The sequence below is a fragment of the Hyaena hyaena genome, unplaced genomic scaffold (genome assembly GCF_003009895.1).
Source record: "Hyaena hyaena isolate Hyena2069 unplaced genomic scaffold, ASM300989v1 scaffold_2047, whole genome shotgun sequence".
NCBI lineage: Eukaryota > Metazoa > Chordata > Mammalia > Carnivora > Hyaenidae > Hyaena > Hyaena hyaena.
The window spans coordinates 11,475-30,696 of NW_024082682.1; the positions used below are offsets into that span (position 1 = coordinate 11,475).

Sequence of the window (19,222 nt, forward strand, 5' to 3'; positions counted from 1 at the left end):
TTATTTGGAAATAGAATCTTTGCAGATGTAATGCGGTGAAGAGGCTATCGTTAGGATGAGTCCTAATCCAGTATGATTGGTATCCTTATAAAAACAGAAAAACACCATGTGAAGACAGAGATACATAGGGAGAATGCTATGTGACAATAGAAGCGGAGATTGGAATGGTACATTTACAAGCCAAGAAATGCCAAGTGTTAATATTTACCACCATATAGGAAGAGGAAGGAAAGACTCTCCCCTATAAGTTTCAGTGGGAACATGGCCCTGCTGATACCTTCATTTTTTTATTTCCTTTTTTCCTTTTTTTCTATTTTTTTCTTTTTTCTTCTCTATTCTTTCTTTGTTTAAGACTTTTATTAATAGGTACTTGGGGGCGCCTGGGTGGCTCAGTCAGTTGAGTGTCCGACTTCACCTCAGGTCATGATCTCATGGTTCGTGGGTTCAAGTCCCACGTCGGGCTCTTTGCTGACAACTAGCTCAGAGCCTGGAGCCTGCTTCTGATTCTGTGTCGCCCTCTTTCTCTCTGACCCTCCCCTGATCACGCTGTGTCTCTCTTTCAGAAATAAATAAAACATTTTAAAAATTAAAAAAAAAAGATTTTTATTAATAGGTGCTGGCCATATGTTGACTTTTTTGAAAAAAGCAAGTTGTAAGGTTGTATTACAGATTTAAAAAGAGGTCTTATAATCTCAACTTGACCATATATGAAACAGTTTAAAAACATGTATTGAGAAAAACTAGATTTCAGAAGAAATAAAAGCACATTTGTTGTTCATATAGAGGACATCTTTGGGTAAAAAACAAAAACAAAAAAACAACAAACCCATGCTTCATAGATAATGCAAATAGTTCCAGTTGTAGGGTCATTGGGCAAAGGATAAGCATAAGCATTTAAGGGTTTCAGCTCTAATCTTCCATTTATTTCTTATTGTTGGAATTTCATACTCATTCCTTCTGGTTGGATCATTAAACCGGTTGATGGTAGAGGTAGTAAGCCCGCATTTAGTCACTTCCCAACTTCTCAGACTTAGGAGCTGCATGATTGGCTGGTTTTGTCTACTTGCCGTCTTCTTGTTTAGGGATTTCTGGGCATCTATGTGGTAATTGAAGTTGCAGTGGTACATACCAATGTTGAGGTGACTATTGACCTTGTGACTCCATGATTTCCCTTACCTTCTTCGTAGCGGCCTTCTCTAGACTGTCTTTGGTGAGGAGGACCCCAGCAGAATCGTGGCCTGTCACTCCCATACATGATGTGTCTCACTGGCCTGTCCTCATCTCCTGTGTCCTGGTTGTCAGCACCATCCATCCCTTCTCCCTGCACAGAAGGGTTGGAAAATGGTGGCCACTGTTCCTAGAGTCTTCACATGGAAAAAGTTGGGAACCATGGCCTGCAGTAGGGTTATGCTGTTGGACTTGGCCTCAGAGAGCACTCTCTGACCCCTTGCACTTTTTCCTGCTGTCACTATTCTGCTAATTCTGCTTATATTTGTGTGGAAGATGCTAGCAACCAAAATAGTTAAGGCATACTGTATAGTTACTGCTTTCCGCTGGAGCTCCACCACGGCCTGTGACATTTGCTGTCTCGGCACCCTTTTGTCCTTGAGCAACGTCAGAGTCCACACTTGTTCCATGTCCTGCGCTGTAAAGTTGCTTCGGAGTCTGGTGTACAAACATATCTTCTTCGGTGTCATGCTTGTTGATGAAACCATATGTTTCTTACATTGAAGCATTTTACTGTTTGGAAAACCTTTATGAGTAGCTTTTTGTCCCCACTGGCAGGTGCCACTGATGTAAGACCCCTGGAGTTGCTGCTCCCTGGTGCCCAGCTTGGTGTCACCAGCAAGGGAGGCACTGGGGGAGGTGGTGGGGGGCGCGGCTGCTGTGTGTAGCCTTGCTGCTCATGTTTGTGGTGATGGTAACCAGGGCGCACTTTGACAGCTGAGCTGGTGGCAATAGTGGTGGGGCTGGTTGGGACTCTCTGGGATCCACTCTCCTGCTTCTCAGTATGGAACTCCTGACACAATTATTTCAGTATCAGTTGATGGTACTTTATTTTTTTTAATTTTTTTTTTTTAATTTATTTCTAGGAGAGAGAGAGAGAGACAGCGTGAGCAGGGGAGGGTCAGAGAGAGAGGGAGTCACAGACTGAAACAGGCTCCAGGCTCTGAGCTGGCAGTCAGCACAGAGCCCGATGCGGGGCTCAAACCCACGAACCTCGAGATCATGACCTAAGTGAAAGTCGGAAAGTCAGACGCTTAACCGACTAAGCCACCCAGGCGCCCCGATGGTACTTTATTATAGCAGCCCTAGGGAACGAATTGAGTTGATGACCTTGGTTTCTTTTTGGTAAACCCTACATTTGAGGGTCTGTTGGAATATCCGTGGTGAGATGTACACACATTGGGAAGATGTAGAACAGGCAGTAAGAAATACAAATTCAGTGTTGAGGGGAAAGGTCATTAGAAACATAGCCCCGGGAAACTTCAGTATATCAATTCTAGTTGAAATCCTAAAAGGAGGACATACGTGTCACATTAGTTATGATCATTAGTGCTAGCCACGGTACCAGCAGTAATCCAAAAATCTATGATAATATAATCAAGTTTTCCTATTTACTAATTTTTAATGTAGTTTTTTAAATGTTTATTTTATTTTTGAGACGGCACAAGTAGGGAAGAGGCAGACAGAGGAGGACAAAGGATCCCAAGTGGGCTCTGCGCGCACAGGCTGACAGCAGCGATCCCTGTATGAGGCTTGAACTCATGAACTTTGAGATCATGACCTGAGCTGAAGTCAGAAGTTTAACTGACTGAGCCACCCAGGTGCTCCTCCTGTTTACTTAACAGTTTAAATAGGTTTTCATCAAGAAGCCTTCCACATGGTGACCCAGAAATTCATGCCCTTGGCTCTTAGGGCTCCCCTACCTTAAAGGGACTCCTCAGATTCTTTATTGGATTTTTTTTATTCAGTGGTCCAATGAGCAAAAAGAGAGAGAGCATGTAGGATCATGTAAGATACTTTATGAACCAGGCCTAAGCTCCACTAGCTAGAACTCACTCACTTTCCCAAGCTTAAGTCGAGAGGAGCCTGGGAAATAGAATCTTCCTGTTTGATCAGATGGACGTCTCTGTAGATTGTATCACAGATGGACACAGAAACAAATACATGCAAGTTGGGAAATGACGTGCACGTTTCAGTGAGCACAGCCAGGATTCTTTATGTTCAGAGGAGAGGGAGAATAAGACCATTTTTGGCTATGTGAAGTCAGAAAGTACAGCACTGTTTGGAATGTTGAAGAAACAGTACAGTTTGGACAAACAATAGTAGAGGAAGAAAATTGAATAAGTGGAGCCACAGAGGGATTCGGTCCCAGGATTTCTTCTGAAAATAGCACTTGGACAGTTGAGTGAAGGCGTGTAAACCAGAATCCAGTTAAAAACAAAAGAGGATGTTCCTACTTAATGCCCAGATCACTGGTGGGTTCACCCTTTCACTTTACCTTTGCCAAGTGGATTTAAAATTCTGCAGACTCTAATTTATTGAAATTTACTGCCGAAGTGAGAATGACAGTTATTTCTTTCCACTTCTCAGTATGGCACACAGTTTTATTAGAATGCTTGCCCTCTGCGCTCAGCAAGGAGCATGTTATAATTAGATGAGTATTACAATAGAGATTCTGTTAATGGGATTTTGGAGACATAGTAAAAAAGAAGACCTACAAGAGTGTCTCCATTAGACTCTCTATAAGTAAGGGAAACTTGTCTTAGGAGACCACTAAAGAAATCAGCAGGAGTTAGTTAACTGAAGGTCAAACAAAATGACATGATAAGCCTTGGGGGATACTGTTAAATAATCACGGCAGGTAAGGGACTGAGTGACTGCAGGTGTCTGTGCATATTACTAATAGGAAAATGAAGATGGGAATTCAAACATCAGAAGTGCCCTCTTTATTTTTGTGTAAATTGAATTCCACCTCTCAGTAAACAATACTTAAATATTTTTTCCTCTGCGCTGTAAGTGTAACATCACAGGGCGTCCTTAAATGTAAACATTCCATAAGCAGTATTTAAAAAATGATTCTTGCTTGAGGTCAGGGAGCCTCCGCGTCCTTAAGTGTATGTATTTTTTCTGAACGTATAAGAAATATGCTAGTAGTTAAAAAACTTAGAAAAGGAAGAAAACATAAGTGCTTATTCCAAAAAATTCACTCATGTTTTTGTTTTTCTATTAACTGTGCATATATGGCATATACCAGGATGAGAATTGTTAGTGGTTTTTCTGTTGAGTAGTTTTCACTGGAGTTTTCGGAATATTTGGAATCCAGATATTTTGGATTGATTGGTCCTTTTTTTCTTTTGACTTAATGTTTTTCATTATCTTGGAAAAATCATGTGCAACAGCCTTAAAAATAATTACAGGAGCTTTCGTCTCATCTATTTGAATTTCTTCTAAGGAAAGTTAAAGAAAATGAAGTCAATTATTTTTTACTCACTCAACACAAGACTGTACTGTCCTCGTTCGGGACCGAAAATAGTATTCTCAAAGAAAACACACACGTAGGGTGGGGGAGCACCACAGTGCTTGAAACCTTCATTGTCCATGGGCCTGCCCTTGGGCGACGTTGCACTTGCCTATGACTAGGGATTCCTCTCAATACCCTTCAGTTCTTCAGTTATAAGAGGGCAGCTCGACAAAGGACAGGGGATGAGTGGGGACTTTATCTGCTGTTCACTTAGTGGATTTCTGCCTCGGAACCTAGACTGACTACAGTGAGATTCTGCTCCTCCGTGCTGACCTTTCCAAATATTCAAGTCTTGTCCCCAAGATTAAAAGGATTCCATCTGGATTTGCTCCTTCCCTAGCATTTATCTTTGAGTAACCACAGGCAATTGATGCTGGTATTCAGAATGGCAGGCCTTGAGGATTTCATTCTGTACAGTGTTTGTGTTTGTAATAATTTATAGCACCAGGGAAAAATGAAGTAACAGGATTGCTGCAACACGAATGTTGTGCTTTTTCCCATTTGACTTGGCGAGAAACTAGCAACTCAACCAGGAGAAAGGGCAACTAGATGTTAGAACAGTGAAAAAAATACTGTTCTCATGCAGGCATTTACCCCAGTAATGGGAGGATTGTAGATTGCTTGTCATGTTTGACTTTAGTCTAGACTCAGCACTATTCCTTCCTCTGTCCGTATGAGACATGGGTGCTATTTGTATAGTTCTAATACATAAAAGACTAACACAGACTGAAAGTATATCTTCTTTATTTCTTAATGCCTTTATGGACATCAAATTATGTACAAAACACAAATATTTCCATATATGCTGTCTTCAACCATATGCATATATGAAAATTAGTCTTTCCTTGAATCATCGATTGTTAGTATATCCCCAGGAAATTTGACTGCCTGTTTCAGAAGTAAAGAAATGAGCGATGAATTTAGCAATTCTGCTGACCTAATTTTGAATAAGTTGATTCATGTTTTTTATATATCCTGATTTGAGGGTTAAAAAGTTAATGTGTTGGCTATGGTTGAGTCACATCAGATGATAAAATTTGTCTTCTAAAAAGTGACTGATAACAACACACTTGGAAAGGAACAGGATTAATAATTGAGAATTATGTACGTGCATGATTTCCATACATGATTCATGGCACATAACTGTGCCAAAGAATTGCATTACAGTTGATGAAGGTTTGAAATATGGTTCCTGTCACTTTGTAAATGGTCTTTGATCCCAAATTACTTCAGTTGGCAAATAGTAGAGGCTGTTTTCCTTTTCTGCTTTGTTTATATTTTTTTCCACTAACATGTTTTGTCTTTGGGAGTTGTTTTACTTAATTTTAAATACACAAGTGAGTGAATTCTTTGATAGGCAAATCAGTTGCTTCCTCGAAAAGAGCATAAAGAAGGAGAATCAAGATTGTGAGGAGGAAGGGATGCCTGGGTGGCTCACTTGGTTGAGTGTCTGACTTTGGGTTAGGTCATGATCTCACAGTTTGTTGGTTCAAGCCCCACATCAGGCTCTGTGCTGTCAGTACAGAGCCTGCTTTGGATCCTCTCTATCCCTCTCTCTGCCCCTCCTGCTTGTGCTCTCTCACAGATAAATAAAACATTTTTTAAAAAAGATTGAGGACCGTCTGGGTGGCTCAGTCACCTAAGCCTCCAACTTCGGCTCAGGTCATGATCTCATGGTTCGTGGCTTCAAGGCCCAAGAAGGGCTCTGTGCTGACAGCTCGGAGCCTGGAGCCTGCTTCAGTTTCTGTGTTTCCCTCTCTCTCTGCCCCATCCCTGCTCGCACTCTGTTTCTCTCTCTTGAAAATAAATAAACACTGAAAAAAAATTTCAATAAAAAATTTTAAAAAAGATTGTGATGAGGAAGAAGGATGAAGATAATTAAAGTGGACCCTGAAAAACAGTGAACACAATCTTCCTTTGACCCGTGTATTCTTTTGGTGTCCTCAGATCCTCCATGACATGCATGATACATGCATGTTCTCCTTCATAATTTTTAGGGATGTACGTTAAAAGATTTTAAGAGAAATTTTAAAATACATGCTCTGAAGTAATAGCCATGACCATTTCTCCTCTGGTGGATTACTAAGTTACCCATTGCAGAAGACAGAGTAAAATCAGGTAGATTTAAATGGGGGTATAGAAAAAAAAAAGTGTTTAAAAAAAAAGAGAGAAAGAAATGGCATGATATCCAGTAAAACAAGTGACCATGGAATATTGGGGCTACACAAGAATTTGGAGAGAGTGAATTTGCTAAGTAAGGCATATTTCTCTGGCCCATCGGCATCATAATGAAATTACATACTTATAAGTATTAATAAAAATGGAATCACCCTAAGAGCATTCTTCTTAGTAGTGTTCTTACAAATTAGACCCTTTTCAAATTGAATTAATTCAGCACATGGATTTCCCGTAGCTCTGTGTTTAGTCCTAAATGATGAGAAATCCCTCTTACTCTGTAAACTTTACTTAGCTGTTCCTCCTCATCACTCTCTCAGCCTAAGTTTCTAAGCCTACATTTTCAGATATGTTTTTAGGGGGGCTCCTGGGTGGCCTGTTCAGTTGAACGTCCGACTCTTGGCTCAGGTCATAATCTCACAATTCGTGAGATCAAGCCCCATGTAGGGCTCTGCACTGACAGCACTGAGTCTCCTTGGGACTCTCTATCTGCCCCTCCCACTCTTCTTACTTGCTCTCTCAAAATAAATAAATAAACTTTAAAAAATAAAATAGGTACTTAAAATTTTCACCCCAACCATACTGTTTTGAAAACAGCAGTATATTTCTGTCCCACCCAGAGCTTTGTAGATTACACCTTATTATCCCCATTATGGCCATTGTTGGAGACTTCAATATTTCTTTCAATTCCTGATCATCTAGTTGATGTCAGGTTTTCCATTTTTTTAATTTTTGTTTTTGTTCACTAACTTATTGTGTGTTTTAGAATTTTTTCCTGTAGTACTTACTCTACAAATGAAGTATTTGAGAAAATGTAAGTTATTTTCTTAAATTTTTTTTAACATTTATTCATTTTTGAGAGAGAGAGAGAGAGAGAGTGAATGTGTGTGTGTGTGTGTGTGTGAGTCGGGGACGGGCAGAGAGAGAGAGGGAGACCCAGAATCTGAAGCAGGCTCCAGGCTCTGAGCTGTAAGCACAGAGCCTGATGCGGGGCTCAAACTCATGACCTGTGAGATCATGACCTGAGCCAAAGTCAGATGCTTAACCAACTGAGCCACCCAGGCACCCCAAGAAAATGTCAGTTTTAAAGAAAAGTCATAAGGGCAGTTACGCAGGAGTAAGCTGAATATTACAAACCAAAGAATATACATATTTACAAAGCACAGAACATAGTTACCACCTGTATTGTAAGAGATTTATTGAACACCACCCACGTACTAACATGAACATCTTGATGGATCGCACAGGGTCAGAGTTGCTACTCCATGTCTCCGGATAGGCAGCTATCTCTGATTATAGGAAATAGCAGTTCATAAAATAGTTCTTTGTCTTAGAAAAATGAGTGCTTTTGTAACTAATTTTGTTTTCATTGATAGAACAAGTTTCTAGAGGCAAATTACTTTTACTGTGTGAAAGAAAATGTTTACTTTTCTTCCCCTGGCCTCTTCTCTCGACCTTCAGATAACCTCCCTGTATCTCTCATCCTTCTGTTGTGTTCATTGTTGCATCCCTACTGCTCAAAATAGTGCTGGTATAATGGTAAGTGCTCCATAAACGTTTTTCAATGAAATAATTAACAGGCAATCTGAATTAACCTGTCTAGATATCATTTCATTTATTTCCTTTTATTACAAAACTGAACTGAAAGTAAGAAAGACTCAATACTTACTATCCCTTTTTCTTCATATCAAATCACTTATAAACGCACCAAAAGCAACTGTCCCCCAACTTTTTTTTTAATGTCCCCATGGTATGGCCAGTTCCAGAGCTGTGTTTTCTTTAATTTCCATATGTACTTCCTCATGCCGCTTGACCCGTGGATTTCCTTCATTCTTGAAACTCTAAGAATTTTGTAATGAGAAAATACCCTTATTCCTCTCCTTCCCCTTGCTCATTATAATCCCATAATGACTAATACCTTCTGAGAATGTATTTAATGACTAGTTTAGGAAGTGAGTAAAAACGTTATTCTGGAATTTGATTGCTTCATCCAAATTCTGGCCCCCCTAGTTACCAGATCTTCTGAGCGTGCTTCTAAACCGTGCTGTACTTACCACAGACCGTACAACCTCTGTTAAATGAGGGAGGTTGTTTCATCTATCTCAGGCAATTTTCTTGGGTACAAAATAAGGTAAAATATACAGAGTCCTTAAAGTAACATTCAGCTCATCATGAAGACTCGCCTGGTGTTAGTTTTTATGAGATATTAAAATACAGCACCCAGGGGCACCTGGGTGGCTCAGGTCATGTTGTCACAGTCCGTGAGTTTGAACACCACATTGGGCTCACTGCTATCAGTGCAGAGCCCTCTTTGGATCCTCTGTCCCCCTCTGTATCTCTCTGCCCTTCCCCCACTTGCACTCTCTCTCTCTTGCTCTTCTCAAAAATAAGTGAAAAAATTTTTTTAAATACAGCACGGAAATATATTTCATTTCCACATTCCACAGCTGGACAACTAGTCCTGTTTAATTCTGTTCTCTCACTCTTCTTATTGTCCAGTTAGCTACAAAATCCTACCTAAATCTGCTCACATTACTGTTTTCTGACTCTAGCCCTCATTAGTTCATATCTAGAGTTTTGCAGATGTACTTATAATTTTGTAGCACTGGGTTAAATGTGGGTAGAGGCTAGACTGTAACATGTATCAAATAACAGTGGCTTTTCTGAAACCATTTTCTTTTGATTTTTCAAGCAATCGTAAATTCTCTTTTTTCACCTCAATAGAAGAAATGTCTGAAGCTCAGATGAGTCCGCTACCTTGATCGAGGTAACAATACAATAAATGCCAGAGCTGGAATTTCCCATTAATATCTGGTTATACACACTTTGTTTCTTAAGCACTCAAGCAATTAAACCCTTTAGTAGGGAAAAGGGGAGAAGTACTCCTAGAAGGGTTTCATTGTGGAAACTCAGGTTATAAATATGCCCTGAAAGGCCATAGATATTGGCATCTTACAAACTTGATGATATCTCAAGAAGATTATGTAGCAGGATTAGATAATGAGATTGTAAATGTCTCTCAGTTAAATTAGGCTTTATCTAAAACCAGTTCATTGTGGGCTAGCTCTTGAAAGCCTCTGGTTCTTATAAATCATGATAGACAATGACTTCAAGTAAAGTCTTTGCTAAATTTAATCAAGATCATTCTATAAAATGGACCATCCTTTATGCAGTAGTAGGCACTAATGACTGGTTTGCACAGGTGTATTTATCCTGGTGTAGACAGTGAGGAATTGGCATCTGTCTGCTGTATTTCTTGAGCTCTAAAACCAGCAAAGAAGCAGCAATCCAAAGAGTTTATTTCTACGTAACTGAGTGAAGCAACCTCAAATCCTGAAACGTAGTCCTTGCATGGTGTGACCCAATCTAGGAATTGACTGCAAAGCCCTTAGATGTGCTTTTAATATGAATTGTGGCCCTACTTCCTAAAATGGCATTTCATGATATTACTTTGTGATGAGAAGACTGCGTTTTTCTTTTTTTCAAGCAATGTTTTTAATAGTTAAAGTGAACTATTTTCAGGCTTTTCTCCCTGCAAAGCAGGAGAAATATAAAGGCTCTTTTTGATCTGGCATCTTGTATTAATTTAAATCGAATCTTCACTATTTGAATTTATGGCAGCAGATGTCCTCAGCTAGCCAATTATTTTAGCACAATTTGGCACATATATAATTTTAAAAGATCTTGTATCTAGGCGAAGCATTTAATTTCCTACCAAATTAATCCCTTTGGAACATTACGTTGGATGCCATGGTGATTAAAAAAAAAAAAAAGACTCTTTCATAACAGCAAGTTGCTCCGTTAAATACCCAATATTCTAAACAAATGGGAGATCTGCATTTATTTCTTCCGTTCTATATGGTGCGGGTTTTCTTATTACTAATGATATACTCTTTCTTGGCTATTTTTAACAGCAGTGAATGGTGTGCCCTTTTCTTCCTAATTCTGGGTTTTTCTGTTTCCCCTTTTTGAAGGAGATGACCTACTTTTCTTGACCCTAAAAGGACAGTGGATGTAGATTAATCAAGAATTCTTCAGCACTATGGCCAGAAACAGGAATGATAATAGAATTTTCTCTTTAAAAATCTGCTTAGCTAAATGATGTATACCACAATATGCATTTTGAGTAATTAATTAAAAGTAAGTTAATGTGCCCCAGTTACTGTTGCTGTGTAACAAATCATTCTAGATCTTTGTAGAGTAAAGCAAAGCAAAGCATGTTGTTACATGTACAGACTCTATGGACCAGATATTTAGGTGTGGCAGAGCACAGATGGCTTGACTGTGATCCATGGTGTCTGGGTCCTCAGCTGGCAAGACTCAGAGACTAGAGATGACTTAATGGCTGAGAGCTCTGAAAATCTGGCAGTTCTTTCACATACATGTGTGGCATGTGGTCTGGTATAATTAAAAGTCTGGAAATTCAGCTGAGAATGTTGGCTGAAATACCAGGAAAGGATTCAGCAGCCTTTCCTGGTATTTTTGGTTTGAATACCATGGTGGCTGGTTTCCATGGTAAAGCATCTTACAAGAGGGCATGCCAAGAAGAAGCATTCCAAGAGCACTGGGTGACAGAACCTCAGAATTCACCTGGCATCAGTCCCTCTGAATAGTTTTAAGCCCGTCCCTAAAGTCAGTCTAGATTCAATGAGAAAAGACACAGAGCTCACCACTTGAAATGATTTGTGGACGTACTTGAAAGCTGCAGCAAATGTATCAGTTAATAGAATCATAGATGATACATACTGATTTTGTATATACTTAAGATTGCTATAGTATCTATATAACATGACACATCCCTCAGCTTTTGAGAGATCTGTTGAAGTTTAGGTAGAGTGCAGGACAGCGTATTCACCATATATGTTATACTCTGAATTCTGCTTTGGAATTCATGATTGCATATCATAAATTTTCTTCATGATATTTAGTGTTCTGTTGGCTTAAATACTTTGTAGCATTCTTTAATTGCTACCACGCAACAACATGATTGTAATAAATTTGGGGTGCCTGGGTGGCTCATTCAGTTAAGCTTCCTACTGTGGCTCAGGTCATGATCTCCGGGTTCGTGGGTTTGAGCCCTGCATCAGCCTCTGTGCTGACAGCTCAGAGCCTGGAGCCTGTTTCAGATTTTGTTTTCCCCTCTCTCTCTGCCCCTCCTCCACTCATGTTCTGTCTTTCTCTCAAAAATAAAAAAACATTAAAAATAAATTTTAAGAAAGATTAGAATAAACAATAACAAGAAGAAGATAAAAGGGAAGCATATAAATCAGCATTAATGATGAGCCTCTATTAGTCATCTATTTCTGTTTGGATTCCTGAAAAATTAGATATCAAGGAAAGGACTTGGGTACATGTAATGTATTTGAGAGGTGACCCCAAGAAGCATAAGTAAGAAAGTGAGGAAACTGAGAAAAGCCAACAGGGTGTATTAATGTGTATGTATGTGCTCTGTGCAACTGGGGCTCAGTGTGCTGAAGACCATCTGAGATAACATGGTAAATGAGCCTCAGAATCATTTATCTAGATGAATAAGCAGGAACATTTTACCACCTACAACTATACCAATTGTTTGAGATTTGGGACCAGATGTATCAGGGATTCCACAATTGCCTCATGGTTCTTGTTTGCAGTAAGTGTTCTCCCTACTGCCCAGAAAACCCTGAGGGATGATGAGCCACTCAACCCCTCGAAGGAGGGAGCTGTCAGCAGGTGTAGGAATCATCTACCAGAACTCCTCTGAACCCAGGGGCCAGGGGATTGGAATATCAACCTCATAATCAGGGGCACCTGGGTGGCTCATTTGGTTTAGCATCCGACTTCCGCTCAGGTCAAGATCCCACGGTCAGTGAGTTCTAGCCCCGCATCGGACTCAGTGCTGACAGCATGGAGCCTGATTAGGATTCTCTCTCTCTCTCTCTCTCTCTCTCTCTCTCTCTCTCTCTCCCTCCCTCTCTCTCTCTCTCTCTCTCTCTCTCTGTCTCCCCCCTCCCCTGCTCACACACTCTCTCTCTCTGTCTCTCAAAAATAAATACACGTTAAAAAAGTTAAAGAAAAGCAAATAATCTTAACGGTTTACAAAATCCACCAGTGTAAGTCCTTGTTCCCCCTTTTCCGTGTCTTCAAAACCTTGTGCGTCTAGAGGCAGTCATTTACAGTTTTTAACATTCTGTAAATCTCTTGACTTTCATGTTTCTAAATAATACACATGTTGTGATTTATCCTGATTTATCCATTTTCTAGCTTGTGTATTGCTCTCCTATTATGGCCACTGAGAATTTAGTATTTCACATTATCTCAGCTCCCTCCAGTTTTCTCTCCATTTTTCCAGTCTCCTTATATAGCAATCCAGGGGTAACTTAATATTCATGTTATTTTGACATCACAAAAATTTTCCATTACAAGATAAATAATATATATAATGATAACAGATCATTGTTTGTAAAACTTTTGATTTTCTTAAGAAATGTTGTTTTCATTTTTTTGTTTTTCAAAAATGTACCTGCAGTTATATCTTTCCAAATGCTCTATACCCTCTGTAATGTATATTTTAGCAATAATGTTCATACACTTTAATGCAACATTTTTCTTTATGGAGTTTTCTTCTTGGGTGACCTCTATTCAATTCAACCATGACAAGCGTACTGTACAGCAGTTGTTCTGAGATTTCCCTTTACCTTTATTCTAGAACTTCTCCTTGCTTCTCATCTGACTTAGATGATTGGCTTCCTGGCTCCCAGAACTCAGATTTTCTTGTCTCTTGGTGTGTTACTTTTGTAGATTACATCCCCCATTAGGTTCCGGAGAGTTTGCCTGGGTGGAAATTGTTTTAAGGGTGAATTTCTTCTGTAAATGTGAAAATGTTTTATTTTACCTTCACATTTGTTTGCTGTTTTAATGTCATTATAGCATTCTAGCTTGAATATCTTTTTTTTTTTTTCAGACTTCTGAAGCTATTCCCAAGTTATTCCTTGGTTTCCAGACAGACATTAGTACTGGGGGTTTCTGTGCAGGATAATCTCCAGCCTTTTGTAATTAAGCTGTTTTGTGTGCTATTGCTCTTTGCTTAGTTTTCCTTTTCTTCCTGAAAGCTTTTGCCTTTTTAAATTTATACTTGGTGGAATACCATCTTGTGATAGTACCACTTAGTGTGATCTTTATTATTTTCTCTTCTGGGCTCTTTGGGTCCATTAATAGTGGTATTTCTGCCTCTTATTTCTGGCTAACCTGGTATTTGTCTCTCTAAGTGGTTTTCTTCCTTCCGCACCTTTTTTTTTTTTTTTAAAGAACTTTTACAAATCAAGTATGAACTTTCTGGCAGCATCTCCAATGAATATTATTGCATCAACATTTTCTCTTATTTCTTGGAAGATATTAACAATATTTTTGGAACTGTCTTCCTTTGCCTGCATTATCTTGTTTTCCTACATCATTTTTATCTAGTTGGAGCTTACTTTGGTCTCTTTAATGTTGGAAGCTTTCTTCAAATATTTGTTGTCTTGGTCTCTTTTTTCATGGAAAGAATGAGGCATACCTTAATGGCATTTGAAAAAGTAGCATTTTTGCATAAAAATGACCAGAGAATGGGTTAGACATCAGAGGAATGGCACTGTCCTCCACAGCTGCTAAATGGCACATAAGATCTGTGATAAGGATTTGTGGTTAAACTTCGATTGATCTTTGAGATCTTTGATGTTTAAATAAGCTTAGATTTCAGTGCACTTTTTTTTCTAAGAGGAAGGTCCATACCATTAATCAATTCTTGAAAGGTAGAATCATCTCAAAAGCTTAACTTGCCTTGAGGTATAAGATAGTAGAGCTACACCTCAGCTGATGGAATGGCTATTCTCTTTCTTGGAGTATCGCGGTGGTATAGAGTTACTGGACAGAACACAATATTGAGGCAGGGAGACTGATTTAACATTCTTTAAAATGTTTATTAGGTCCTCCAGCGCTTCTGCTTCTAACATGAAGTCAGGAACAGAATTTATTCTTTGACCAGAAACAATTCAAAAGTAACTTTAAAAAAAATGGTTTTGAAGACATTGGATACCGAGCAGGAAATTAAATGGATTCCTTAGAAACGGCAAACAAGCAAGGAAAGCTCTGTGATTTTCCCTGGTTATTGCTTTGAGACTGTGTCCAAACCATGATACAGGGTGGGGAACCCAGGTCGAACTTGCTAGACTTCTTGAATTTTGGAGGTGGAACTAAGAGTCCAGAGAGAGGAAGGTGGCTGGGGTTTGCAGAATAGGCTAATAGAGGTGAAATAGCTGCACAAAGAATCTTGAGGGCGTCCCCTTCAGATGTTCCTCAAGAGTATTGATCAGTATTTGTGTGTGAGGAAACGACCCTAGGCCATGGGACAGACCATCAGAGAGAATGACAAGGAACAGTGCTCAGATCTCTAACAAGTTTAGGAATAGTGCCTGTTCTACCAACCTCACTCATAGGACAAAGGGACATTACTCAGGAAGATTTTGCCTCAACGTGGGAAAATTAGCCCTAGAGTAAATGTTGGTCTGACCTGCTCTGGCAAAATTTACCTTTGGAGACCAACAAACGTCTACCAGTTGGGGGAAGGTAGGAAGGAAATGCTGATATACTCAGTAACATTGTATTTATTGACTCTGGATACAGTTGCAAGGGTTGTGATACCATTGAAGTGAATAATTTTTAAAGCTGAAAATTAATGACCTAAACATATATTTTAACAAGTTAAAGAAATAAGAATAAAACATGTCCCAAAGAAGTACAAAGAAAAACAAGAAAGATAATTACATGCACACATAAAATAGAGGATCATCAAAGCCGGAAGTTGGTTCTTAGCAACAAGTTGGGGAACTGACAAAGTAATAGTGAGATTGACCTAGAGAGTGATGGGAGTGCGAGCATGCACTCTATCAGGAGTGAAAAAGGTTGCAACTACAGCTGATGAAAACACTAAAAAGATAACAAAAAGACATTTGATCAACTCCTTGACTTTTAATTTGAAAAGTAAAAGGACAAAACATCTGAAAAAAACAAATTAACAAGTTGAGTGATTTCAATGTCACATACTTCCAATAATTTACAGCTTCTAATTACATTTAAGAGTCTAGGTTTAGATCAGATTAGATGCATAAAGAAGAAAAGGGAAAATATATTTTTTTTAATTAAAGGCTTCTTCTGTTTAACTATTAACACAAATGGCCTCCAGACATTTCCCTGGAAAGTAAGGCATCTGTGAGATACGGAGAAAATGGTGTAGTGGGCAACCTCTAAAGTGGCATCTTTCTCCTGCTATCCACTCTCTGTGTAATCCTTTAGTCTTGTGTACCCTGTACCTCTTGACTTCTAATAATAAAGTAAAAGAATGGAATACAGCACAGGTGTTGAGATGTCATTTCCAAGATTAGGTTATAAAAAACTCCAGCTTCTCTCTCCCTTGCATGCTCTCCTGCCCTTTCTTGCTCTGATGTCACCAGCTGTGACAGGAGGTTCTGTGTTGGGAGGTGCCTTATAGAGAGGCCAACATGTTCGAGAACTGACAGAGGTCACTGGTCAGCAGCTGGAGATGAACTGATTGCTGACAACAACAGAGCAAGTGAGCTTGGAAACAGATCTTTCTCTGTTGGAGCCTTGAGATGATTACAGCCGTAGGTGACTCCTTGCAGCCTGTGACAGCCCCTGAGCCAAGTGACCGAGCCAACCTGTGCTGGGATTCCTGTTCCAAGAAGTTGTGAGATGCTAAGTGTTGTTGGAGACACTAAATTTTGGGGCAATTTTGGATTTTATTAAGTGAGACCTAAAATTTGCTGAAGGTGACATCTGTGAGTGGAATAAAACTCCTAACTAGCACAGACAGAAGAAACTGGTACAATTAGGAGAGGACGTGGCGCGCTTCCTAGTGAGGTTTCAGAGAGTTCTGAGGGTTCCTGTTCCACTGGCTGTTGGCATCTGCCAGAAACTATCATTGCTACATTCCTATGCGTTACACAGTACCAACATTAAGACAATTTTCTCAAGTTTTGCTATAAAACCACTGTATGGGAGCCAAGAACAGAAGCAGCAGCTGATATATTGACATCGCATGTAGTGATCAGGAATTGCTGGCCTCATTTTAGCAAATTCTCTGCCAGGCGCAAGAGGTAGCAGGTAGCGTCCTATCTTTTCAAAAATGCCAGTGGCTGTTAATGAAAACGAGATCATCCCTATCTTCTGGCCAAAAAGACAGAAACTCCACACTGATACATGGGGAGATAAAGTTATCTACCATAATACATGCACGCACACACCTAATTGACACCTATATGTGTCGGGGCCTGCTTGTGTGTGTGTGTGTGTGTGTGTGTGTGTGTGTGTGTTCATTCATCTGTGTGTATAAGCAGGGAGAAGTAAGTGAAGGATATTTACCAGACTGCAAATGTTTCTTCCTCTGGAAAGAGGAAGAGAGAGAGAGAGAGATTGTTAAATTTTCCTGTTTACATCTCCTCATTTAAAAGATAATATTTGTTTTATGTGAAATAATAAAGATATATTTAAATACAAATACAGATTAAATTACTGTGATTCCACTTTATTTTGGAGGGATTTGCTCTTTCTTGGTTTTGGCATGGTCTTTAAATATCCTACCTCCTCAGACACACTTGCCAAAGGCAGGTGGTAGAGAAGGAATGTAGGAAGCCCAGAGTGGGCTTGCACACAGGGTAGTTAACCAAGAGAAATCAGCCTTCCTACTGCAACATTGTGGAGTGGCTTTATTTTCTTTGAAAGATCTCAGGTCATCCTCCCTGAAACCGTTTTTGAAAACTTCCAAAAAATTGACCAGGAGAGTCACTTAACAGAATGTTAGTGAATCCCATGTGACATATTTTCATTTTAGTTAAATTTATTTACTGATGTCAGAAGTTAATTTGACTTTTTTTCCCCCTTCCTGCTTTTTTATTAGAGTTACATTCTGTGGCTTTAAATAAAAAGCCACACAATTGAAGTATTAGCAGAAATTGCACTGGGTGTTGAGTTCTAATATAGCATAAAGCAGCCTGAAGGGAAATATTAAGGCAGGGGGCACCAGAGCTCTAAGTAACTATGGTGTTATATTCAGTTTTAAGTAACTTCAATGGAATATAATGAAACCCAAATGAGAGGTCTGAAGTCTTGCACATTTTTCTTAATGTACTTTGAGCCTAAGGTTTTGGGGTGGTGGGGGTGGTGCTTTTTTTTTTTTTAAATGTTTTTATTCAGTTCTGTTTTTCCTACTACTACGCAGTTTAAATGATTGTTTTTTAAATGAAATTTATCATTTGAAATTGGTTTTCAAAAACTTTTACTTATTTACTAAGAAAACAGCTCTTCTGCTATTATATGTGTATAGAGTGCCTTAAGAATATTCTTAATAATCACCTAGAGCACAAGTCTGTTTTTATTTCATCTCATGATGATTCTGAGAGCTCTTTCAGTAAACAAGTAATATGTTTAAAAACTATGACAAGATTTCTATGATTTGAGAAACATTGGATTTTCCAGTTAGACTTTGGTCTTGATAGCTATATTTGGATAATTTATTATCTATAGCTACTTAACAAATCCTCCAAACTTAATACTTCAAAACAACAAATGTTTATCAATGCACAGTTTGTGCAGCTCAAGAATTTGGGAGTGCGTTAGCTGCGGGGTTCTGGCCCAAAGTCTAAAGTCTGGCCTGAAGTTTGACATCAAGCTCTTAGCTGATTGTGCAGTCACCTCCACCTGGACTGGGACTAGAGTACCTTCTTCGAACATTACTCATATGGCTGTTATCCGGAGGCCTCAGTTTCTCAAAGTGCAAGCCTTTCCTTAGGATTCCTAATGATGTGGCACCTGCCTCTCTTCTAGACTAAGTAATCCCAGAAAGGAGAGCAAGCTAGAAATCACAGTGCCCATTATGACTTCTAACTTTCAAAGGTACACACTATCACTTCTATTTGTTACACAGGCCAACTCTGAAACTACATGGAGAGGGCCTGTACATGGGTGTGAATAGCAGGAGGTGGGAGGCCACTGAGGACAGTCTTAGAGGCAGGTTACCACCGGTAGTGTATGAGTCAAGGTGCAATCAGACACGCAGACCCACTAGGAGTGATATGGAATATGGGATCCATTTTAGTATTGCGTGTTAGTATGGAAGTTGGTTGAATGATATACGGCTCCTGCTTCTGTATATGGTGTTGTGCCTGAACTTAGCAAGTGGGAGAAAACAAGGCAAACTGGAATTTACAAGGACAGACCAGACACAGCAAAACCTGTGTGGACAAACTGGAGAAACTGAAGACAATGTAGAATGTAGGCTTGTGGTTTATCAGCTCCATCTTGGGTGATACAGGTGACTGCAGGATCAGCCGGGCCCCTTCACCATGGAGGTGTCCCAAAACCTGGTGTAGGGTCTAGTGAAGTAGGAGATGGCAGTTTAAAAAGTTGCATGCCTGTCTGCCCCCCCCCAACCCCCCATGTTACACCAGTACATCAGTGACAACCTGTATCACTGGGAAGAGGCCCTGGCTT

At 39.5% G+C, this 19,222-nt stretch overlaps 1 pseudogene; it reads right to left on the reverse strand.

The window, feature by feature from the left end:
- Positions 1-1,176: 1,176 nt before the first annotated feature.
- The window catches only part of LOC120227176, a 34,193-nt pseudogene continuing 16,147 nt past the window's right edge, over positions 1,177-19,222 (reverse strand).